Source organism: Candoia aspera, chromosome 2 (genome assembly GCF_035149785.1).
Source record: "Candoia aspera isolate rCanAsp1 chromosome 2, rCanAsp1.hap2, whole genome shotgun sequence".
Classification (NCBI taxonomy): domain Eukaryota; kingdom Metazoa; phylum Chordata; class Lepidosauria; order Squamata; family Boidae; genus Candoia; species Candoia aspera.
The window spans coordinates 175160008-175179313 of record NC_086154.1 but is presented as its reverse complement, the minus strand read 5'-3'; positions in this window follow the sequence as shown (position 1 = coordinate 175179313).

Below are 19306 nucleotides of genomic sequence, written 5' to 3'. Positions count from 1 at the left end.
TTCATCATGACTAAGGCTCTGTTGATTTGACAGTTCCATTTCTAGAGGTAACTAAGGGACTATCAGGTCTTTTGGATGACTTTCAAGTTTAAAAACATGTGGTTGTAGACAAGATGCTTGGTAGAGTTCAGCAGACCACCTGTTTCTTCAACCTTAGACTTCCATGGCTTATTATATTTAGTAGAAAGGAAGTGTTCTGCTGATCCAAGAGGTTAGAAGTTCCTCCTTACAAGAAGAAATAGCTCCAGTCTCATTCAATTGCTTAGTAAGCAATTTTGGACAAATTGCTATACTGCTGTGAATTAGTTGGTTAACCTCTCTTCAGAGGTAGAAGAAGAGGGTCAGGAAGTATCCCTTACTGGCCTAAGAATAGTGGATTAGAAGGAAAAAAGCTTAATCTCAATGCTGGAGGAAAAAACTAGAAATTTGAATCCTGATTAGAACAGGGGCTACAAATGGGTGAAGTGGAGTGCAGACTTTGCCTTCAACAGAGATGCAAGTATAATTAGTTTTCTTGAATATAGCTACTTATCTGAGAACCAGATGGAACAAAGGAATGACTGAAAAAATCTGATTATATATATAAAAAAGAAAAGTTGATTGGCTTGCTAGAAATAAAATTGTGTGAATTCTGATCCTTGGTGATTTGGACTGCTCTTTGGACTATGGTTTTGAACTTCAAATTTGAATGTTTGCTCTGTTATCTGAACTCACTTATTTCTCCCTGTCTCTCTCTGATGTTGCCTTTGAATTTTACTTGCTCTGCTGATGATACCTACCAATGTTTCAAAACTATCTATGGATGGCTGTATCTTGATTCTGCCCTCAGATTCTGCTAATTGAACAGAGAGGTTTAGCCTTGGACATGACACATACCTGAGTAGCATGGATTACAACAGTGAGTGTCTGGATACTGTGTCTCATGGATAAACCATAATTGTCCATTCAGTCTATCAGAGTGAAATAAAGAAAAGAAACAAGCTGGTAGATAGCCAGAAACTACTCCACTTATTAAAGCTGATTGAAACAAAGTGGAAGTGATTGGAACTTTACATTGCTTAGGTAGATTTGCATTCTGCTTCAGACACAGGCTCTGTCAGCTGCAGGCTTTTGTTACTGGTGGTTTTGCTTAACCAGAGTCAATGTACAGGGTGTATGTTTCAGAGAGGGCCTCCTTTATTAGAATCCCACACAAGTGATAAAAACAGCTTTACTGAGCTCACAGTGAGCTCAGCGACATCAGCAATTGGAAAGCTCTTGTTTCAGCTTGGAGGTGGGTGGGGAGTCCCAGATTTTGCAGGTCAGGATTAGTCCACCCAGCAATAAGCAAACAACAGTTCTTATTGCTAATAGCATTCTAAGGGCTATCAGACTTGGGTGCCAGAACTCCAGATCCACCACCAGATGGCAGCAAAGACTTGGAGTTTTATGCATCTCTTTGTAGCCATCTAGTAGTCAATCCAGATTTTTGCAGCCCAGATCTGGGAGCCCCCTAAATAATATTGCTTTGAATCACAAAGTTGGAAGGTATGATAGAAATCATATAGTCCAAATCCCTGCTCGTTGCAGGATCCACTGCAGCATCTCTGAAAAGTGACCATCCAGACTCTCTATGAAGACCTCTAGAAAAGGAGAATTTGCCACATTGTGTGGTGGCCTGTTCCATGGCTGAGAGCTCATACAGTCAGATTATTCCTCCTGATGTCTAGCCCTGAACCTCCTTCCTTGTAGTTTTAAACTATTTTTCTGGACTACCTTCTAGAGCAATAGAGTATAAGTTTATATCTTCTGTGTGACAACCCATCAGATATTTGAAGACTGCTATCATATCTCTCCTTATCCTTTTTGTAGGCTAAACAAACTTAGATCCTTTAATCTTTCTTCATAGGGTATCCTCCAGATCCTTCACCATCTTACTAACCCTCCTTAATTTGCTCCAATTTGCCACTCTCCTTTTTGAACTGTGGTGTCCAGAACTAGACGCAGTACTATAAATGGGGTCTGACCAGGGCAGAATAGATTGAAACAATTACTTCCTATGATCTGGACTCTATGCTCCTGTTAATGCTACCCAAGATAGCATTCGCCTTTTTAGCAGCTATATGTCAGTCCTTTGAGGTAGCTGAGACCAGGAAACCAAAGTTATGAATGCTAATACTACTTTTATTATAAAGTTACAGTAACAGAATCTTGCAAGTCTGAATGTGTCTCCTCCCTCCCTGCCTTTATGTTCAAGAGAACTAGGGAGGGTCAAGCCTGAGACGCTTTCTCAAATTACATTCCTGCTTTGGAGTCACGTTTCTCTTATCTGACTGTGTCTTGGTTGTGGCTCTTCTTCCTTCCTCAAGGTTACTCTCACAGCCCATTATGCTACATCACACTGCTGGCTCACATTCAACTTAGTGGTTGACAGGGAAATCCAGAATTTTTTCACATGTACTACTGGCAAGCCTCATCTTACATGTTTCCTACCCCGACGCAGAACTTTACATTTCTCCGTATAAAATTTCATCCTATTCAATTCAGCCAACTGCTCAAGCCTCTCTAGAACTTTTTGAATCTTCTCCCCTTCATCTAATGTATCAGCCAACCTTTACCATTTTTGTCATTTGCAAACTTTATAAGCACTCCCTCAACATCGTCATCCAAGTCATCGATAAAAGAACTAAGCCCTGTGGTAATACACTCAGTACTTCCCTCCAGACTAAAGTGGAGCCATTAATCAGTACACTTTGGGTACCATGAATCCAAATAATAGCATCATGTGGCCATATTTTGCCATTTTATTAAGGAGAATATTTTGAAACACTCTACTGAAGGATTTGCTGAGATCCAGGTAGACTATGTCTGCAGAATTCCTTGATCTATTAAGCTAGTAGCTCTATCAAAGAAGGATATAAGAGTAGATTGGCATGATCTGTTTGCAAGAAATCCATGCAGTCTCCTATTAATTGTAGCATGCCTATCCAAGTACTCACAAACATGCTGCCTGATAATCTGCTGGAGGACCTTTCCTAGTACTGATATCAAGCTGACAAGTCTGTAGTTTCCCCTTCTTCCCCTTCTTGAGATTTTTGGGACAGTCCTCCAGAAGTTCTCCAAGATTACCAAGTTTAATTTTGCAGTCACCTCCACTGGTTCCTTCAGTACCCCAAAGTGTAATCCATTTGAATCTGGAGACTTGAATTCATTTTAATTAGCTAAGCTTTTTTCTTACTTTTTCCTTGTCTATATGAAGCTACAGTTCCCTTCTTCCCTTGCTGGCATAACAATGACCAGTTAGAGCTTCATTTCCCTTCTGTTAACTTTGACTTGACAACCATTTAACATAAAAAAAAAATAAAACAAAAGGAAAAACAAGTAGGAAGAAGGTTTAATTGAAACAAAGCAAACCACTTATTTTCTTATAAGTCTAACTTTTAAGTAAGGTTGCCTAAACTTAAGTACTTGATCAACCCCAGCCAGAAAAAAGGAAGCCCAGATTACCTGGTTTACACTCCACAGCCCAGTAAAATACTTCTTTTTATTTTGTCTTAGTGCTTCAGTATAGATTACTGAGTTTTGGCACAATAGATTTTATTGTAACAACCTATTGCCATTCATATTTTACAAATGGGGATGGGGACTTAGCTAGGGAAGATTTAAGTATCTCAGACAAAAAGTGAATTACTGACCATAACCTTTGACAAAAAATGCTATTAAAATGTTCACATTTATAGAGGGCCGCAACTAGGGGGGGCAAGAGGGACATGTGCCCCGGGCACTGTGCTGGGGGGTGTGTGCCAAAATGAGTGTTGGGGGGGCACCAAAATGGGCATGGAATCTATGTTTGCCCAGGTGACACAGACCCTAGCTGCGGCCCTGCATTTATATGCCCCTCTTAGGTCTTTGCTTCTGATATACTGCTTTACTATTGACAGATTCATTTCTATAAACTCTGTTCAGTCTACTGTATACACATCTCTAATTGTTTAAGTGCGTGTTGCATTCCCTCAGAGAAATCTGGGAGATGCTCTGTTGTATATCCTTCAGTGTACACTGGATGAGTAGCATCTGAAGCTAAGGGCACTTTTACCATCTTTGGCTGTTTGATGGCAATGCTGTTAAATCAAAGAGGATTTCAGGCCTGCATCTTTGTCAGTATTATCTGGAACTGTCAGGAATTCAACCTGGGATTTCCTGCAGGTGATGCCGGTATTCCATCACTAAACTACACCTGTTTCATAACATTTGTTTTGCAGTGGGTGCAAAATAGAGATGGGTAGGCTTCTGGCCCATGCAAGGTTCAGGAATTAGGTGATGATAATACTGAGAGAGCGACCGTGGTTTTCATTTGCTTCCTGGGGACAATCGAAGATGTTGGCATTGAGCTTTAAAGTACCAAGTGGGGTGGGTGGGTGTGCATGTGTGTGCGTGTGTGCACACCTTTGAGTCAGTGTTGACTCCTGATGACTGCCTGGACAAGTTCCTGCAGCTTTCTTGGCAAGATTTTCAGAAGTGGGTTACCATTGCCTGATGTAGAGAGTAAGGAAGATGAGTTTGACAGAAATAGGCAAGATCTGTAACCCAAAGCAACAAGGGGAAGCACATATCTTAAGTCCAACCAACAAAATATGTGGAAGAGGCTCAGGGGAGGAGGTACAGCACAGCAGACTTCTCAGATTCTAAATTGACCCTTCCCACCCTCATCATGGCTTGTTCTCCTTGTTACCCTCTGAGAAAAGGTTCCACTGCATTCGATGCAGAACAGCTAGATTAGGCAATAGTTTTGTCCCTTGGGCTCTTAGATTTCTGAACTCTTAATAATCCCCTCTCATTTCATTGTGGCACATGTTGTGTGTAGGACCGTGATATTTATTAGGGATAATGATTAGGGGAGTGGAATGGTAGATAGATAGATAGATAGATAGGTAGATAGATAGATAGATAGATAGATAGATAGATAGATAGATAGATAGAATATATATATTTATTATAGTTATATAATAATTATAGTAATTATTTTGGTGAGCCAATTGCAATGGAATTTCATTTTAATGTGCACCTTGGTGTATAGTGGAAAGACAATAAAAATTTATCCTATCCTATCCTATCCTATCCTATCCTATCCTATCCTATCCTATCTTATCCTATCCTGTAGTTTTAGCCTTCCTGTGGAATTGATTTCCTGGTCTGGTCTACCTGGTGGGGCTGACACCTTATTCCTGGGGCTGAGAGAAAGTGTCTGGCCCAAGGTCACCCAGCCTCTTTCATGACTATGGTGGGACTAGAACTCACAGTCTCCCGGTTTCTAGCCTGGTGCTTAAACCTCAATACCACACTGGCTCTCTAGGTGACTTAGGGCTTACAAAACCACCTCTCCACTTAAAAACCTATCTAGTTGCTAAAATCTAGAGGAGATGCCCCCATACTGTCAGAAGCTTGTCACATGGGAGAAGGCCATCTCTTGCAGTTCTATAGCCTTCCTGGGGAGTTGCATTGGCTCTCCAGTCTCTCAGCATTTAGAAAATCCGTCGAGGTGCAGCACCTCTTTACCAGGATTTTAATGGCTATAAATAATTATTTTCCTATCTGTTTGATTGTTAATTTTAATTTGTGATTATAACTTTATATCCTGCTTTAGTTTACATTTTATTAGCTGCCCTAGGTGTTTACTAGAGGAAAAAGGCAGGATATAATTCAAATCAATAAATAATCAGGCAACTTTTTTTTTTTTTGCAACCTAGTAGATGAACTTCAAAATTCTTTGAGACTCTTTATCACAGGGTCTCTTTTCACTATAACAATGACTTTAATAAAAGAACAACAATGACAATAAGATCATAAGAACAACAACAACAATAATACAACACTACTTGTTTTGAAATCTAGGAGGAAAACTTAGTTATTTCAAAGTCTTTAAGAATTTTCCCCATAGTTGTTCTTTTTACCGTAAGAACAGCTTTAATAATAGAACAAAATCATCATCATATGTCACCCAGAGCCACTGGGAGTTGGGTGGCATATAAATTTAATGAATCATCATCATCATCATCTTCCTGCAATAAAATTGATTTTGAAATTTAGTAGGAAAACTTGGTATTTCAAAAGTCTTGGGGACTGTTCACCACAGGGCCTTGTGATGTAACACCATTACAGTGTGGGTTTTTCCTCTTCACATCTCATCATTGGCAACAGTGGTATGATACTTACCATTTGAAGGTATCACTTAGCAAGTTGAGTTCAAAACTCTAAACATGATCTGGGGAGGACATATTAATTTTATGGCTTTTTAAAAAATCTAGTTAACGTGATAACATAAAAACAAATACCTAGCTAGAGAAATAGGTGCATCAACTGTGTGTCCATCACAATGTTTAAGGCAATATTAAGTCTTTAATATACTTGGATTCCTTGGATATGCCCCCTCTCCAGATATCACCATTATGATTGAATTAGCAAGTATGCTTCATGCAACGTATGGATGGGAAAAAGGCATCTATATTGGATCTGAATTAATTATCACTTTTTCCTTACGTTTGCTGGCAGATAATTCTAAATCTTTATTAATTACTTCCTTAACTCCTTCATTATCCAACAAGCTTTTGGCATGCAGCCATCAGTCACCAACTGTTCGTTTTGAAATATTCAAAATCTTATGCTTATATCATTGAGCCAATAAGTGTTCCCCCCAATTATCTAATTTCAGTGAATTGAAGTTCTCAAATTCACTCACAGTTTTAAAATCATAGAGACTAACAATGCATGACAAGAGAAAATATACATATTAGGCAAAAAAATCTATAGCAGGTGACTTATCTATGGGACCATCTTTCTTCTGTTGATTCTGCCCAACCAGTAAGATCTGGAGAAGTTGGCACACTCCAGGTCCCAGTTGTAAAGTGTTGTCACTGTGCAACCTAAGAGGTGCACCTTCTGTGCAGCTGTGCCTGCCTTGTGGAACAGTGTTTCCCCTTGAGGTCTGTGTGGCCAACCCTGTTGGACATTCATAAAGCTGTAAAAACCTGGGTGTCTCAACAGGCCCTGGAAATGGATACAGGGATTTACTGCCTGATGCTGTTTGACTGGTGGGGATATACTTCTCCATTGGAACTAGTGGCGTAACAGCCCCATATATTTATTGGGTTCTGGTTTCACTCAGACCCAATGCTTGACTAAAGAACCAGCTCTTCATGGTCTTCTGGAAGTTCAAAATGATGGGGGCCAGCTGGATCTTGGGAGGAGCCTCCTATGTTCTGTCAGGTGACAAAATTTAAGGGAGGGGACCTGGAGTGCACCTACCCTATCGGATCTGGTGGGATAGGCAGATATCCTTGCACAGCAATGGTGTAATACAAGCAAACCATGTGGTGCCCAGAACAGCCTGCATGATGGCATTCTGGAATAGTTGCAATTTCTGGATGGTCTTCAAGGGCAGCATACACATGTAGTGTGTATTGCAGTAATCCAACCAGGAACTAACCAAGGTGCAAGTGACTGAGCCAGGCTTGACACATGAGTGGAATATTCAGGGCAACAGTTAGAGTTTGTGGGGAGCTTAGACATCTCCATGTAGTACACATAACTCAAATGTTCCCTCTTCCTTCAAGCTAATCACCAATTCTGGATGCAGCTGGAAATAAATACTGTCTATATTAAATTTCAGATATGGGAATTGTCATCAACTGAAAAGAGTTAAAACAATATTGTAAGATATAATACAGTTTAATGTAATCAATAAAATATGATAGAGATACAGGGAACTACCTTATATTAACCAGGGAAGATTATTTATCTATTGTCTGTTACTATCTTTTTTGATTCTAGCAGATTTCAAGAGATGTGTACTTATTTATGCATACAGTAAGGTATGTATGGGTGTTGTGTATATAAACCTGTTACAGTGCTGGCAACCAAAGTCTCTTGGCAGCTTACAGTAAACCTAATCTTTACTATCACCTGCTTGTTTATTTGATCCTCTTCACTGAAGATGTTGGGTATTGAAATGGGACCTCCAGCACGTGAATCATGTGACATAACACCAAGTTTTGGTTCCAAAGATCTTCTACTCAAAACCAGAAACTCTGTTGAGAAAGCAGTTTTCTAGTAAAAACAGCCTTGGTAGTATGGAATCCAGATGAGCTCCCCTCTGGTCACATAACTTGGAGCTTCTAATTGGAGGCAGTTTGGGTGCATCTCTGTGCCAGTATCTTTTTTTCAGTGGAGAGATGGATGCTATTTCAAGACACCAAGTGCTATTTCGGAAATGGTAAAAGCTTGCGGGGTGTTCTGTTCTGGGCTGCTACCTCCCATCATTGTGGCATGCTGGTAGTAGGCAGAAGAGCCCAAAGGCAGATTTGCCAAACCACCAATGCTAGGTGTATGGTGGGCAATGGAAGTGTCCTCCAAACATGGGGAAATACTAGCAATTTATCATCTTTTATTTTTGTGAAGAGGATGATGGGATGCGTGTTTAAGTACAGACCTAAGAGAATGGGCTGGGACAGGGCACTCGGTTACTGGGTTCAGCTACTGGCCAGAAGAGACTAGACGGGGGTTCTTTGTAAATTCTAAAAGTACAGACACACTCTTAGCATCTTGATGTCTGAATAGATCTAAAAAAAGTCAAACTATCCAGGATCAATTGTGAGTGCATTTTAAACTGGATTCAGAAGAATTGGGAGATGGAAAGGCTGGCCGTGTGGATGAGCCCAGGGCATAGAGCCATTTGTTTGCAGCCCTTCTTTAACCTGAGAAGGGCTTGGGAACTGTCATCACATTCGCCTTTGCTTGTTAGCTGAAACAATCTAACCCTAACTCTGTCATCTTATTGCTAGGACACCATATTGACTTTCCCTCCAGCAATGGAAAACCGTCTAGTATCTCCTGACGAACCAACCTGTTTGGGAATGCTGAATACGTATTAAAAGAAGTATATAAAACTTTCTCCCAAGAGTCACGTAAGAGAAATGCCAACCCAGAGCTGTTTTTTTGTTCCAAGGAACAGGCAGAGAGAGAGAGTTTTAACATAAACATGGTTCTGTACTCATATTATACCCACATGGAACTCAGCACTGGAGAACAGATGGGCAGTAATATGTGTTTTTCCAGCCTGAAAACATCTATCATTGTGTCTGATTAAAACAATCCAACTCTCAGTTTGGTACAGTCTTGACCACATACTGTACTAAACATATATTCCTACCTTTTCACTCAGTCTCCTACTTTCAGAACCCAAACCCATTATTTCCCAAAGATCATTTAAACACCTTCAGTGAGCAACATAAAATTACCTTCACTGTGCTTTCTGAAATAGATCCTCTGTTTCTTGTGTGTGTGTGTGTGTTTTTAAAACAATTCTTGAGTTGCCAGCTACGGGGTTATTACTGGTAGTTTGTGTGTCAAATGTGCCATCTATGAGGAGCTTTTTTTTATTTTTATGTTTTTGGAATAGTGACCTTACAAGGGGTTGAATAAGCAAGAGCATTTACAAGAAGATGTAGTCATCAGGACAATAAAGCAGAAATGCCTTAACAAAATAATGAAGACATCCACTAACAGCAAATGAAATGCGACCTCTGGCTAGAACTTGATAGGGGCCCAATTGCAGAACTTTAAAAAATTGGATCAGCCTGAACAGGCACCGAGTAAACACAAGAAGTGCAACATGGTATTATTAAGCATAATGCACATTTAATGCATAATTTTATTGCAGCCAATTTCATGCTCCTGCCTCAAATGAGCCCAGCCCTCCTTTTGCTGGAGCAGTCCATACCATCAGCACCTCTTAAAAAGAATTGCAGGCCAGGAAACTGTCTCTGGCCCAATCTTTTCCTCATTCCATACTTTCTGCTTCATAAACTTTCCCAGCTCTCAGAGCTGGTAGTGAGATCTCATCCTTGTCCAACATCCAGTTTGTGAAATGCTAAACTCTTTTGGCAACATTTTCTTTGATGGGGATGCTAGAACATTTCCATTTTATGCTGGTACTAATGAGGCGGTGGACCTCTGGGTCTCCAAAGCACGCATCATCAAAATCTCAGGCTGGCGAGATGGCTTCTGCAGTCAATTACATGTGGATTGTTTTGCAAATACAGTGAACTGAATATATATACACACAGTCCTTTACTCCCTTTCACAAGGCAGCATGCCTGTACTCTTACCCTCTAACATAATTCTAAAATAAAGCCAACTCATTTCCTAACATGTCCCGGAAGAGGGATTAGCCTCTCCTAGCAGCTTTCCCCAAACTGGTGACTTATGCTGGGATTACGACTCCCAGAATGCCCAGTCTGGAGTGTTCCAAGTGGGGGAAGGAAGACTTTGGATCACTATATTAAACCTTGAGTCGTGTATGTTGCCTGGCAAAGATGCATCAGGTGATAATCAATTTACCTGCTCGGAAAATTGAGCTGTGATAGCTGAAGGCCTCAAATTTTGATGAAGCCATGAAGTATATTGGACTTACGATTTGCTCCCATTCTTTCCTAGTTTTCCTTTTTTTCATATAATTTTTATTAAACGTTTTAAAAAAGGAATGTGGAGCCCATCAAATGATTCGTTTGAATGTATTGTTGCTGCAGGGGGGGGGGTTAATGGGTTTTGTATTTGGGGTTTTATTTCTGTAAGCTGACCACAATCACCGTGAGTGAGTCGGGCAACCCTTTAAATTTCTTTAATAAATAAATAAATAAATAGAATAGAATAAAATAAAAACGAATACAAACTAATATAAAGTAAGAAAAAGAAAAGAAAAAGAAATCAAAGAGAAAGCTAAAAATGATGGGGGAAAAGTAAAAAAAGTTAGAAAAGAAAGAAAAATATGCAAAGAAGTAGCTTCTGATCTTCTTTACAGAATAAGTACAATTATAAATTTACCTCTTACTCTATGGTTACAACATAACTCTCTTCTTTCTATAGTTCCACTAAGGCTGTTCAGTGAATCACCCACGGTAATTAAGTGAGACATCATGTGACTGTGACCTGTGATTTTATTGCTGGCTTCTCCCTTGACTTTGCTTGTTGGAAACCGGCAGTGAACCTCACAAATGGCAATCATGTGACCACAGATTGCTGTGACAATAGTAAATGCGCACCGGTTGCAAAGTGCCTGAATCGTGACCCCGTGACCAAGGGGATGCTGTGACAGTTGTAAGTTCAAGGGCCAGTTGTAAAGTTACTTTTTCAATGCCTTCATAACTTCAGGAGGTCACTAAACAGGGCAGTCATTAACCAAGGACTACCTGTAATCTTATTTATTTATTTATTCAAAATAATTACTCATATTGTTATAGTTCCCTTAGTGGCTCTGGAAAACTCACAAACAAACAATAAAAACAATAATATTCAAAGTATATCAGCTTAAAATACATGCTTCGATTTCACTGTGAGATGCCTAGCATTTTAGGAGGAGCCAACATACAAATCAACATCTAAATAAAATGTTAAAAACCTGGATAAACAAAAATATTTTTGTCAGACTTCACTCAATAGGCAGAGCAGTAACCAATTAGGCATGCTCATAAGAATCCAAGAGCTTCTTATAAGTATGCCTTTATTGAAAAAATGTTGGGAAGCCATGACGAAAGAATTCTAGCAACTGTTGCTTTTCAAGAGCATGCCCGTATATAGAAATAATATTCCATCCCTTTTGTAGCCCCTTTTTGTTCCCACCCTGCATTACAGATTATTCAGCCTCCTCTTCTGAATAGGAGAGCTGTTTTTCATTTGTCCCTTGTTTTTTCAATGGTCAGATCTGCCACCAGGTTCTGTTTGACTGTGTGAGAACCAAATCTCACAATTTTAAGCATTGTCCTAAATAGTAAAAAGGGGGAGGTTTGCCTCAGATTCACCTGCAGTTTACACCACAACCAAAGTTTTGCCTCGAGAGAAAAAAGCAAAATTTACTATTGATGTTAGAGACCTTCTCCCTGTTGGTGTGGGCAAAAGATGTCCTGCTGAGGACCAAAAGGACCTTCTTCTATAAGAAGAAGCCATCCTTGAAGGAGAAAAGCACCCATGTGAGGCTTTGTACCCCAGAGTGAGTCCTTACCTTAGGCTCAGAAAGCAACCAGTCGCTAAATACACGAATCTGGATGTTTAAAATGTTGAATCTCACCTTGAAAGAGCATACTTCTCTGTACTCGCAAATTACGCATTGGGTTTTGTTGTCAGCGTTCTTCCTGTGTAATTTTTGTTTTCTATTCTTGATTACGCTTTTGAAAATGGATGATGTCTTGTTGATGCGCCCTTTGTTTAATTTTTTAAAAAAAATAATCTATTCACGTTGCCTATGAAATATGGGATTGCAATGCCTTATTGTGCACTTATAATAAAAGGACTGTGCCAGCAAATCAGCTTTCTGAGGCTGGTAGAAGGAGCAGCCAGGACTTTTTGTTTTCTTCAGTCGGTGGCTGCCATTATTTCACCATGAAGCTTCGCGTTCAGATGCCAAACAGGAGTAAGTGTGTTGCACAAAGAACAAAACCCTTAAAAAAAATCCTAAACGAGGCTGAGGCAAAACAGTAAGCATGAAGCCAGCAGTGGTGATTTATTTTAAGTGCATACGGGCATCTTCAATAACGTTAGAAGCACAAATTGCATTCCTAAACATAGGAGACGGCTTTGCACATTTAAGGAATTATGGATGATCAAAATGCACTCTTTGTGCTGTGTTTTCTTCTTCTTTTCCTGCCAATCAGTTTTACAGAAGGATATATTTGATTCAGGGGGCATATTCACAAAATGTAAAAGCCATGCAATTTTTACTTAAAAGGAAGACATATGCTTCAATCACCCTTTTTATTTCTTAAAGAAAGAAAGACCCAGAATACTAACTGATCAGACACCTTAAAAAAGTCACAATCACACATGAGAGACAGAAGGAGAAAAAAAACACAGAGAGAGGCAGATAAGGTATTTTAATGAAAGTGTTTTCAAGGAGCTGTAAACAGGAAGGAAATAGAAATGAAATATGCTGAAAGGTGGCTTGGCAATTGTAATACTTTCATCTGAGGAAAACAGTGAGTGATTCGGTAGAATTAACGAGAGAGCAGGAGAAAGTAGATTTGAATCTGTTGGAAGATCTTTGAATGATTTGTAGCAAAATCAGCCGAATTTTCTTTCTCCAAATTATTTTAATATCAGCTCCAACAAAGTGACATTCCTGCCACCATAAATTATATCTTTGAAAGGAAAAAAAAAACACTAGAGGTGATTAAGCAGGCATGGAGTCTTGTGCAGTGGAATAGTTCCCAGATCCATTTGGGTTTGCTATTCAAAAACATATTCCCCCCAGGATCTTCACTGACGTTCTTTAGTCATAGCTCTGTAGAATGAAATTGGCGCAAAGAGTGCAATAAAATACCATGTGGGTATGAAGAACTAGGGTTACCCAATTTGTCCTGCAAATGTCTGGATGACCACAAGATGGATTCCAAGAGCTACAGATTTCTGTGTATGTTTGCTTCCATCTACTGGTTGTTCAGATTGTTGTAGCCCAGTTATGGTAGCCCTATAAAGAACACATCTGAAGGAGAAGTAGGTAATGACTGAAAGGCCAAATGTTTCTGACAAGCAAGAGCACAGCAGTTGTAAGCTCCAGTTCCTACTGAATTAGTTTTAGTCCAATTATATACCTATGAATGAATGGTGTTTCAACTCATCATAACATGATGGTACACAGTTTTGAGCTCAGATATCTCAGAAGTCTATATTGCCTGAAAAATACCAGCATGCTCAAGGATGAGAATGGAGGTCCCCCAGTCTAGGTAACCACCAGTCAGGGATGGCAAGGGATCAAGAGAAGAAAAATATTGCTAAGGGTTATGTTTGTGGACCCCCCATCTCACATATGTGAAATGAGAGAGAGAGAGTTGATGCAATCCAGATATTGCTCTTCCAAAAAATTTCCCTCGTTCGGAGCAGACCTCAACCTGTCATTGAAGCCATGGGTATAATGCCTGCTGGTATAATGCTCACCCTGTATCCAATAGCTTCCCTGACTGATTGGGAGTGAATCAAGAAAGGCTATTTGTGGATGAGTGAATAACCTGAGATTGATTCTTTAAAGATAGACTTCAATGTGAAATGTTGTGTGAATGATTTTGTGTTCCTTTTGTATCCTTCTTTTAATGCATGTGTTTTACTTTGTTTTAATTTTAACAATTTTTATTATAAATAGCTTAAAAGTATAATTGCATGGGAAGTAGCATGTCTATATTAATCTATACATACATGCATGCATATTGGTTAAGTGTTTAAGGCTCCAGGCTAGAAACCAGGAGACTGTGAGTTCTAGTCCCACCTTAGGCATGAAAGCCGGCTGGGTGACTTTGGGCCAGTCACTCTCTCTCAGCCCAACCCACCTCACAGGGTTGTTGTTGTGGGGAAAATAGGAGGAGGAAGGCTAATTAGGTATGTCCCCACCTTGAGTTACTTGTAAATATAATAAAGGTGGGATAAAAAATAAATTAAAATTAAAATTAAAAAACAAATAATAAAATATTCTTTAACAATTTTATCCTATCACATTAAAAAATCATAATGTGATAACTTTTGGAGGCTTTACAATCAACTTATGCCAACAGGGACTTCTTCTGTAGCTACCATACTTTGTGCTGGAATATTTCTGAGAATGTTCTTCTGATTCTACAGAATCAAAGAAAGTCAACTTGTATCTGTGAAAAGACGGTGAGGATTTAAAGACCATAAGCCCATTCATTGCACAAGCCTATATAAAGCAGACTTAACTGAAACAAATATATTTGAATTGTCTTTCTTTATAGCCCTATAATCATGGGCAAATCTATACCTAGTGATAGACTTCGCAGAGAATCTCAACTGATCAGTTTCCCTTGCTGTCTCCAGGCTGGTCCTGGCTCAATGTCCTTTGTCTTACCCCCTCAACAGTACATTGAGGTTGCACAAGTAGTGATCCTTCAGTCATTTATGAAAATAGCTTCATAAATATATGGATTGTACATAAAGCATCACCTTTATGTACATATATTTGTCTACATATGAATAGGGAGGAGGAGGGGGAGGAGGAGGAAGACATTATGAGAAGCTACTCTCAGAGAGGTGATGTCATTTTCTCTTTGGATGAATCATAAGATGAGAGGGAAAAACAACTAGAAGAACATAAGGAACGGAGAAGAGTTTTCTCCTGACATCTCAGAACCAGCCTGAGATCTCAAAAATGTATACAAAGACAATAGGAGGGGAATAAATTACTACATGTAACCAAAAGGATGATGAGTGTTTTTTCCTGAATAACTGCCTGTGAAAGAGGGGATCATCTTACAATGGCTGAAAATAATAGTGTACACTGTTGAATATAAGTGAATGGGCAGAGGTACAAATGGGACTCAGGAACAGAGTCAACACTTCCTAGTTTTTTGAAATCCACACTCTTTCCAACAGTGATTCCTGAAGATATCCCCCAACCTTGAAGAATGCAAGAATCTGAGTAGTGGGACAATGACCAGGTGACTCAGGCTTCTTCCTCATTTGCCCATAACCATGGCTTGATGTGCTCCTGTCAATGTTCTTTTCTACCATGCCTTCATGAAGTTTCTTTCATTTTTAATCCAGCCCATGCCCAAGGAAGCTAAAAACATCTAGCCATTCCAGTTCCCTCACATCCCAGCACAATTTTTGCTGTGTGTGTGATCTGGCATACTTCAGTGACCACTTGGTTGCCAATGCATTAAGGGATTGGGATCCAGCTTCTATTGGCCACTTAGACTATTTTGGTCATGTCCTCCCCTTTCTGCAGATGCCCATGTAATGCCTGACCAGCACATTCCATTTTCTTGTCAGGTCTTATGCAGGTTCTTTATAAACATGGATCCCTATAAACATGGGTTTAGGGCTCTTTTGAAAGAGTACTTGACCTGTTTTTAAATATAAATGTAATGTTCTTTTAAAAGACCGCTAGTCCTGTACTGCACAGAAGGACAGTTTTAAGTTGAAAAAGAGATCTGGGTTCTGTCAGCTGTGCATTATTAATTATTTTGTCATTAGGCACATTATATATATATTTTTAAGCTTCTGCCAACAAAGGATTTTAACTATTTTAAAATTATTTTTGTTATCTCTGAGGACAGGTGTTACAGCATTTGCCCTGACTGGTTAATGCTTTCAGGATCAGTCTCATTCAACTGCAATTTCCTTGGATATTTATACAAGGAACCATGCTTATCTATGTCTCCCTTCGTGGAGTGTGGTTCCCCTTGGTGCCATTTTGACCACTACATTCCAATTTTAGTGCTATGAAGATGACAATGATTGTTATGGGGATCTGCAATATTTCTAACTCTGGATTGGATTACTGGTGCTTTCTTTTTGCTGTGAGCATCCTTTGTTTGCCTGCTTTCTTACATTGTTTCTTGCTTGTTTTAGAATTGATAATGCAGATATTGAATTGGTAGACAGCTTCCGCCTTTTAGGATTAACCATCAACAGAAAAGGAACAAGCAGTTAACAAATACACCACAGACTAGCACTTGGTAGAGCAGATGTGAAAGCCTTGGAAAAGATATTCAGATGCCTTGATGTGTCTGCACCTACAGAGATCAGAATAGTGCAAGCCATGGTATTCTATGTGACACTCTATGGAAGCGAAAGTTGGACTTTGAAGAAGCAGGATAGGAAGAGTATTGATGCTTTTGAACTTTGGTATTGGAGAAGACTCCTGAGAATACCATGGACAGCCAAGAAAACATTATCAAACAAATGAACCCAGAGTTCTCACTTGAGGCACAAATGACCGGGCTCAAATTATCCTACTTTGGATATATTATGAGAAGACCCAGCTCTCTGAAAACAGCTGAAAAAGAGACTTTACCCTCTTATGTAAATATGCAAGTTAGAATTTGCAAATATTGTCACACTTTCTTCTAACGTAGCCAGCCATATGCCCTAATTTACTGAGCATATTCTATATCAGAAGAGCAATATTCATAGATGAAGAAATGGTGCCTATCAGTGTTTAGCATCTCAGCAATAAATTAGGCAGACCCACAGATCATCCATGAGCTGTACTTTTACAATGAGAGGTAGATCTAGTTTGTAAATCTTCACCTATATGTATAAATCAACATAGATACATTGATTGTAACTTACACCATCATGTGTCTTATTTTCTGGGAATATGATGGCAGTCATCCTATTTTCACCATGTGGTAACCCAGGAAAACTGGCATGGCTGAGGGCTGCTGCTGGCTGAATGGGAGCTTTGGGGTTCCAGGCAGGCTCCATAGGATGGATGTACAGGAAGAAAGGGTTACTCACAACTGCAGGTGAACCTCTTGTTAGTTTTAAAGAAAAACAACAGTTTTTCAAGGGTCCCCTTTTGTTTATAGCTATTCAGATAGGGGGCAATTGTTGAAGTTCTTCCTTTACAGACATCTCTTGCATGGGGAAAACTAACACATCAGTGATATGACTGGTTGTCCATGGGTCAAACATGCAATTGCCCCATTTTCGGTTGCAAATGGTAGAAAGCTGTAAATGAACCTTTCCCTCCCCCCATGATTTCTACGATAGTACTTATCTGAAATGGAAGAAAAAGGGCATGATGATAATTTCCACTGACCTGCACTCTTTGTTTCTAGGAAATCAGTGGTTCTGTGGAAGTTCATCAGAGTTTAATTACTGACCTGTTTCCTGAAATTCATCTTATCTTCCCTACAAAGTGCGCACCTCAGAGCTGGTCATCATGGAAGATGGGAGGACTCCCCAGTCCCACATACGGAACTAAGAAAATGTCCACAAGTCACCTTCAAGGCACAGACATTTCCCACACATAAAAAATTAGCTTATCGGGTGGTAGAGTTCAGCCTAACATTTTCTCTAATGAGGTGTTTTATTACATGCAAAGGACGTCTGCAACTTGTGAGCAGTTATAAAAAGGTGGCTTATAAAGTGATGGGAAGGGGAACCTCCAGCACAGGTTCCTACTGAACATATATAAAGTTAGAAGATTGTATAATCAAATGCTTTCACAATAGCCTTTGCCACTGTATTCCATATTTCTATCCTTTTAATTACATGCCTTTAAAATATGCAGAGTTTTCCATGTTGCTATGAACACAAAGCCAGAATAGGCTTCTGCACAGAGATGGATGGAAAGACACTTATCTTGCCAATTCTAAAAATAACCAACTCCAGTAGATGGGAGTCTAAAATGAAGATACAGGATTTGACACAGTACTCTTCAGAAGTTCTGTCATGTCAAAGACTTCATTAATTTATCTGCATTTTTACCCAGCATTGTCAAAAAAGGTGGTGGCTTGCAATATTTTAACACTTTCTCCTCACTTTGTTTGTTCAGATGCTAACTCTTGCAGTCTTGATAGCTGATTTAAAAATAAGAAAAACAGCTCCTCTCCTGTTTCTTCTTTTTCATTTTCTTTTTTTCCATTCTGGAGAGTAGATCCACATTCCTCCATTCAAATAGAAGGAAAGACTTCCAACTTTCCCTAAGCCCATCTCCTCCCAGCTCATAGTCAATCTAGGAAAATATGTTGCTTCCTTACCAACTCATCTCCTGAAATGCAGAAAAAGGAAGGGAGGAGGGTGGAACAAGCTACAAGCCCTACGCTCAGATTGGAAGCATTGCCGCCATACTGATTCCTTATAACCTGGAAATGCATGAATTCTAAAAAAATGAAAATAGCATTCTTGGGGGAGGGGTGTTGGGAATTATCAGGATCAGAGTCAAGGATTGACACCAAATGCAAAGAGCAGCTTCTAGGGTAGTGTTTCTCAGCCTTGGCTACTTTAAGTTGTGTGGACTTCAAGTCCCAGAATTCCTCAGACAGCATGCTCATCTGGGAATTCTGGGAGTTGAAGTCCACACATCTTAAAGCAGTCAAGGTTGAGAAACTCTGTTCTAGGGAGAGGTTTCTTCCACACCACAAAAAAGAAGGAAAATTAGATTCCCATCCAAGCTACATGAGGGACCACCACTCCCCCATTGTGGCTCCATGTACCATAAGACCCAACAGGGTGGGCATTCTCTTGGCCTCATTTATTAAGCAATGCCATCTGATGGGACCTTGGAGGCATTCCTCCACCTGTCCTCTGGAATAGGATGCCCCCTGAGATTCAAACAGCCCTGACCCTGCTGTCCTTAAATGAGCTTGAAGACTTGGCTTTTTCCCTTGGCTCTGTGTTAGGTCAAGATTTGTGTCTTCCTGGACTGAATTATGTTTAATAGGTCTGTTTCCCCTGGCTAGGGTATTTTTTAAAATTGATTCAATGTATGGAGGTTTTGTTTTCAATCTACACAGCGCCCAGAGTTGGGCAGCCTTATAAATCT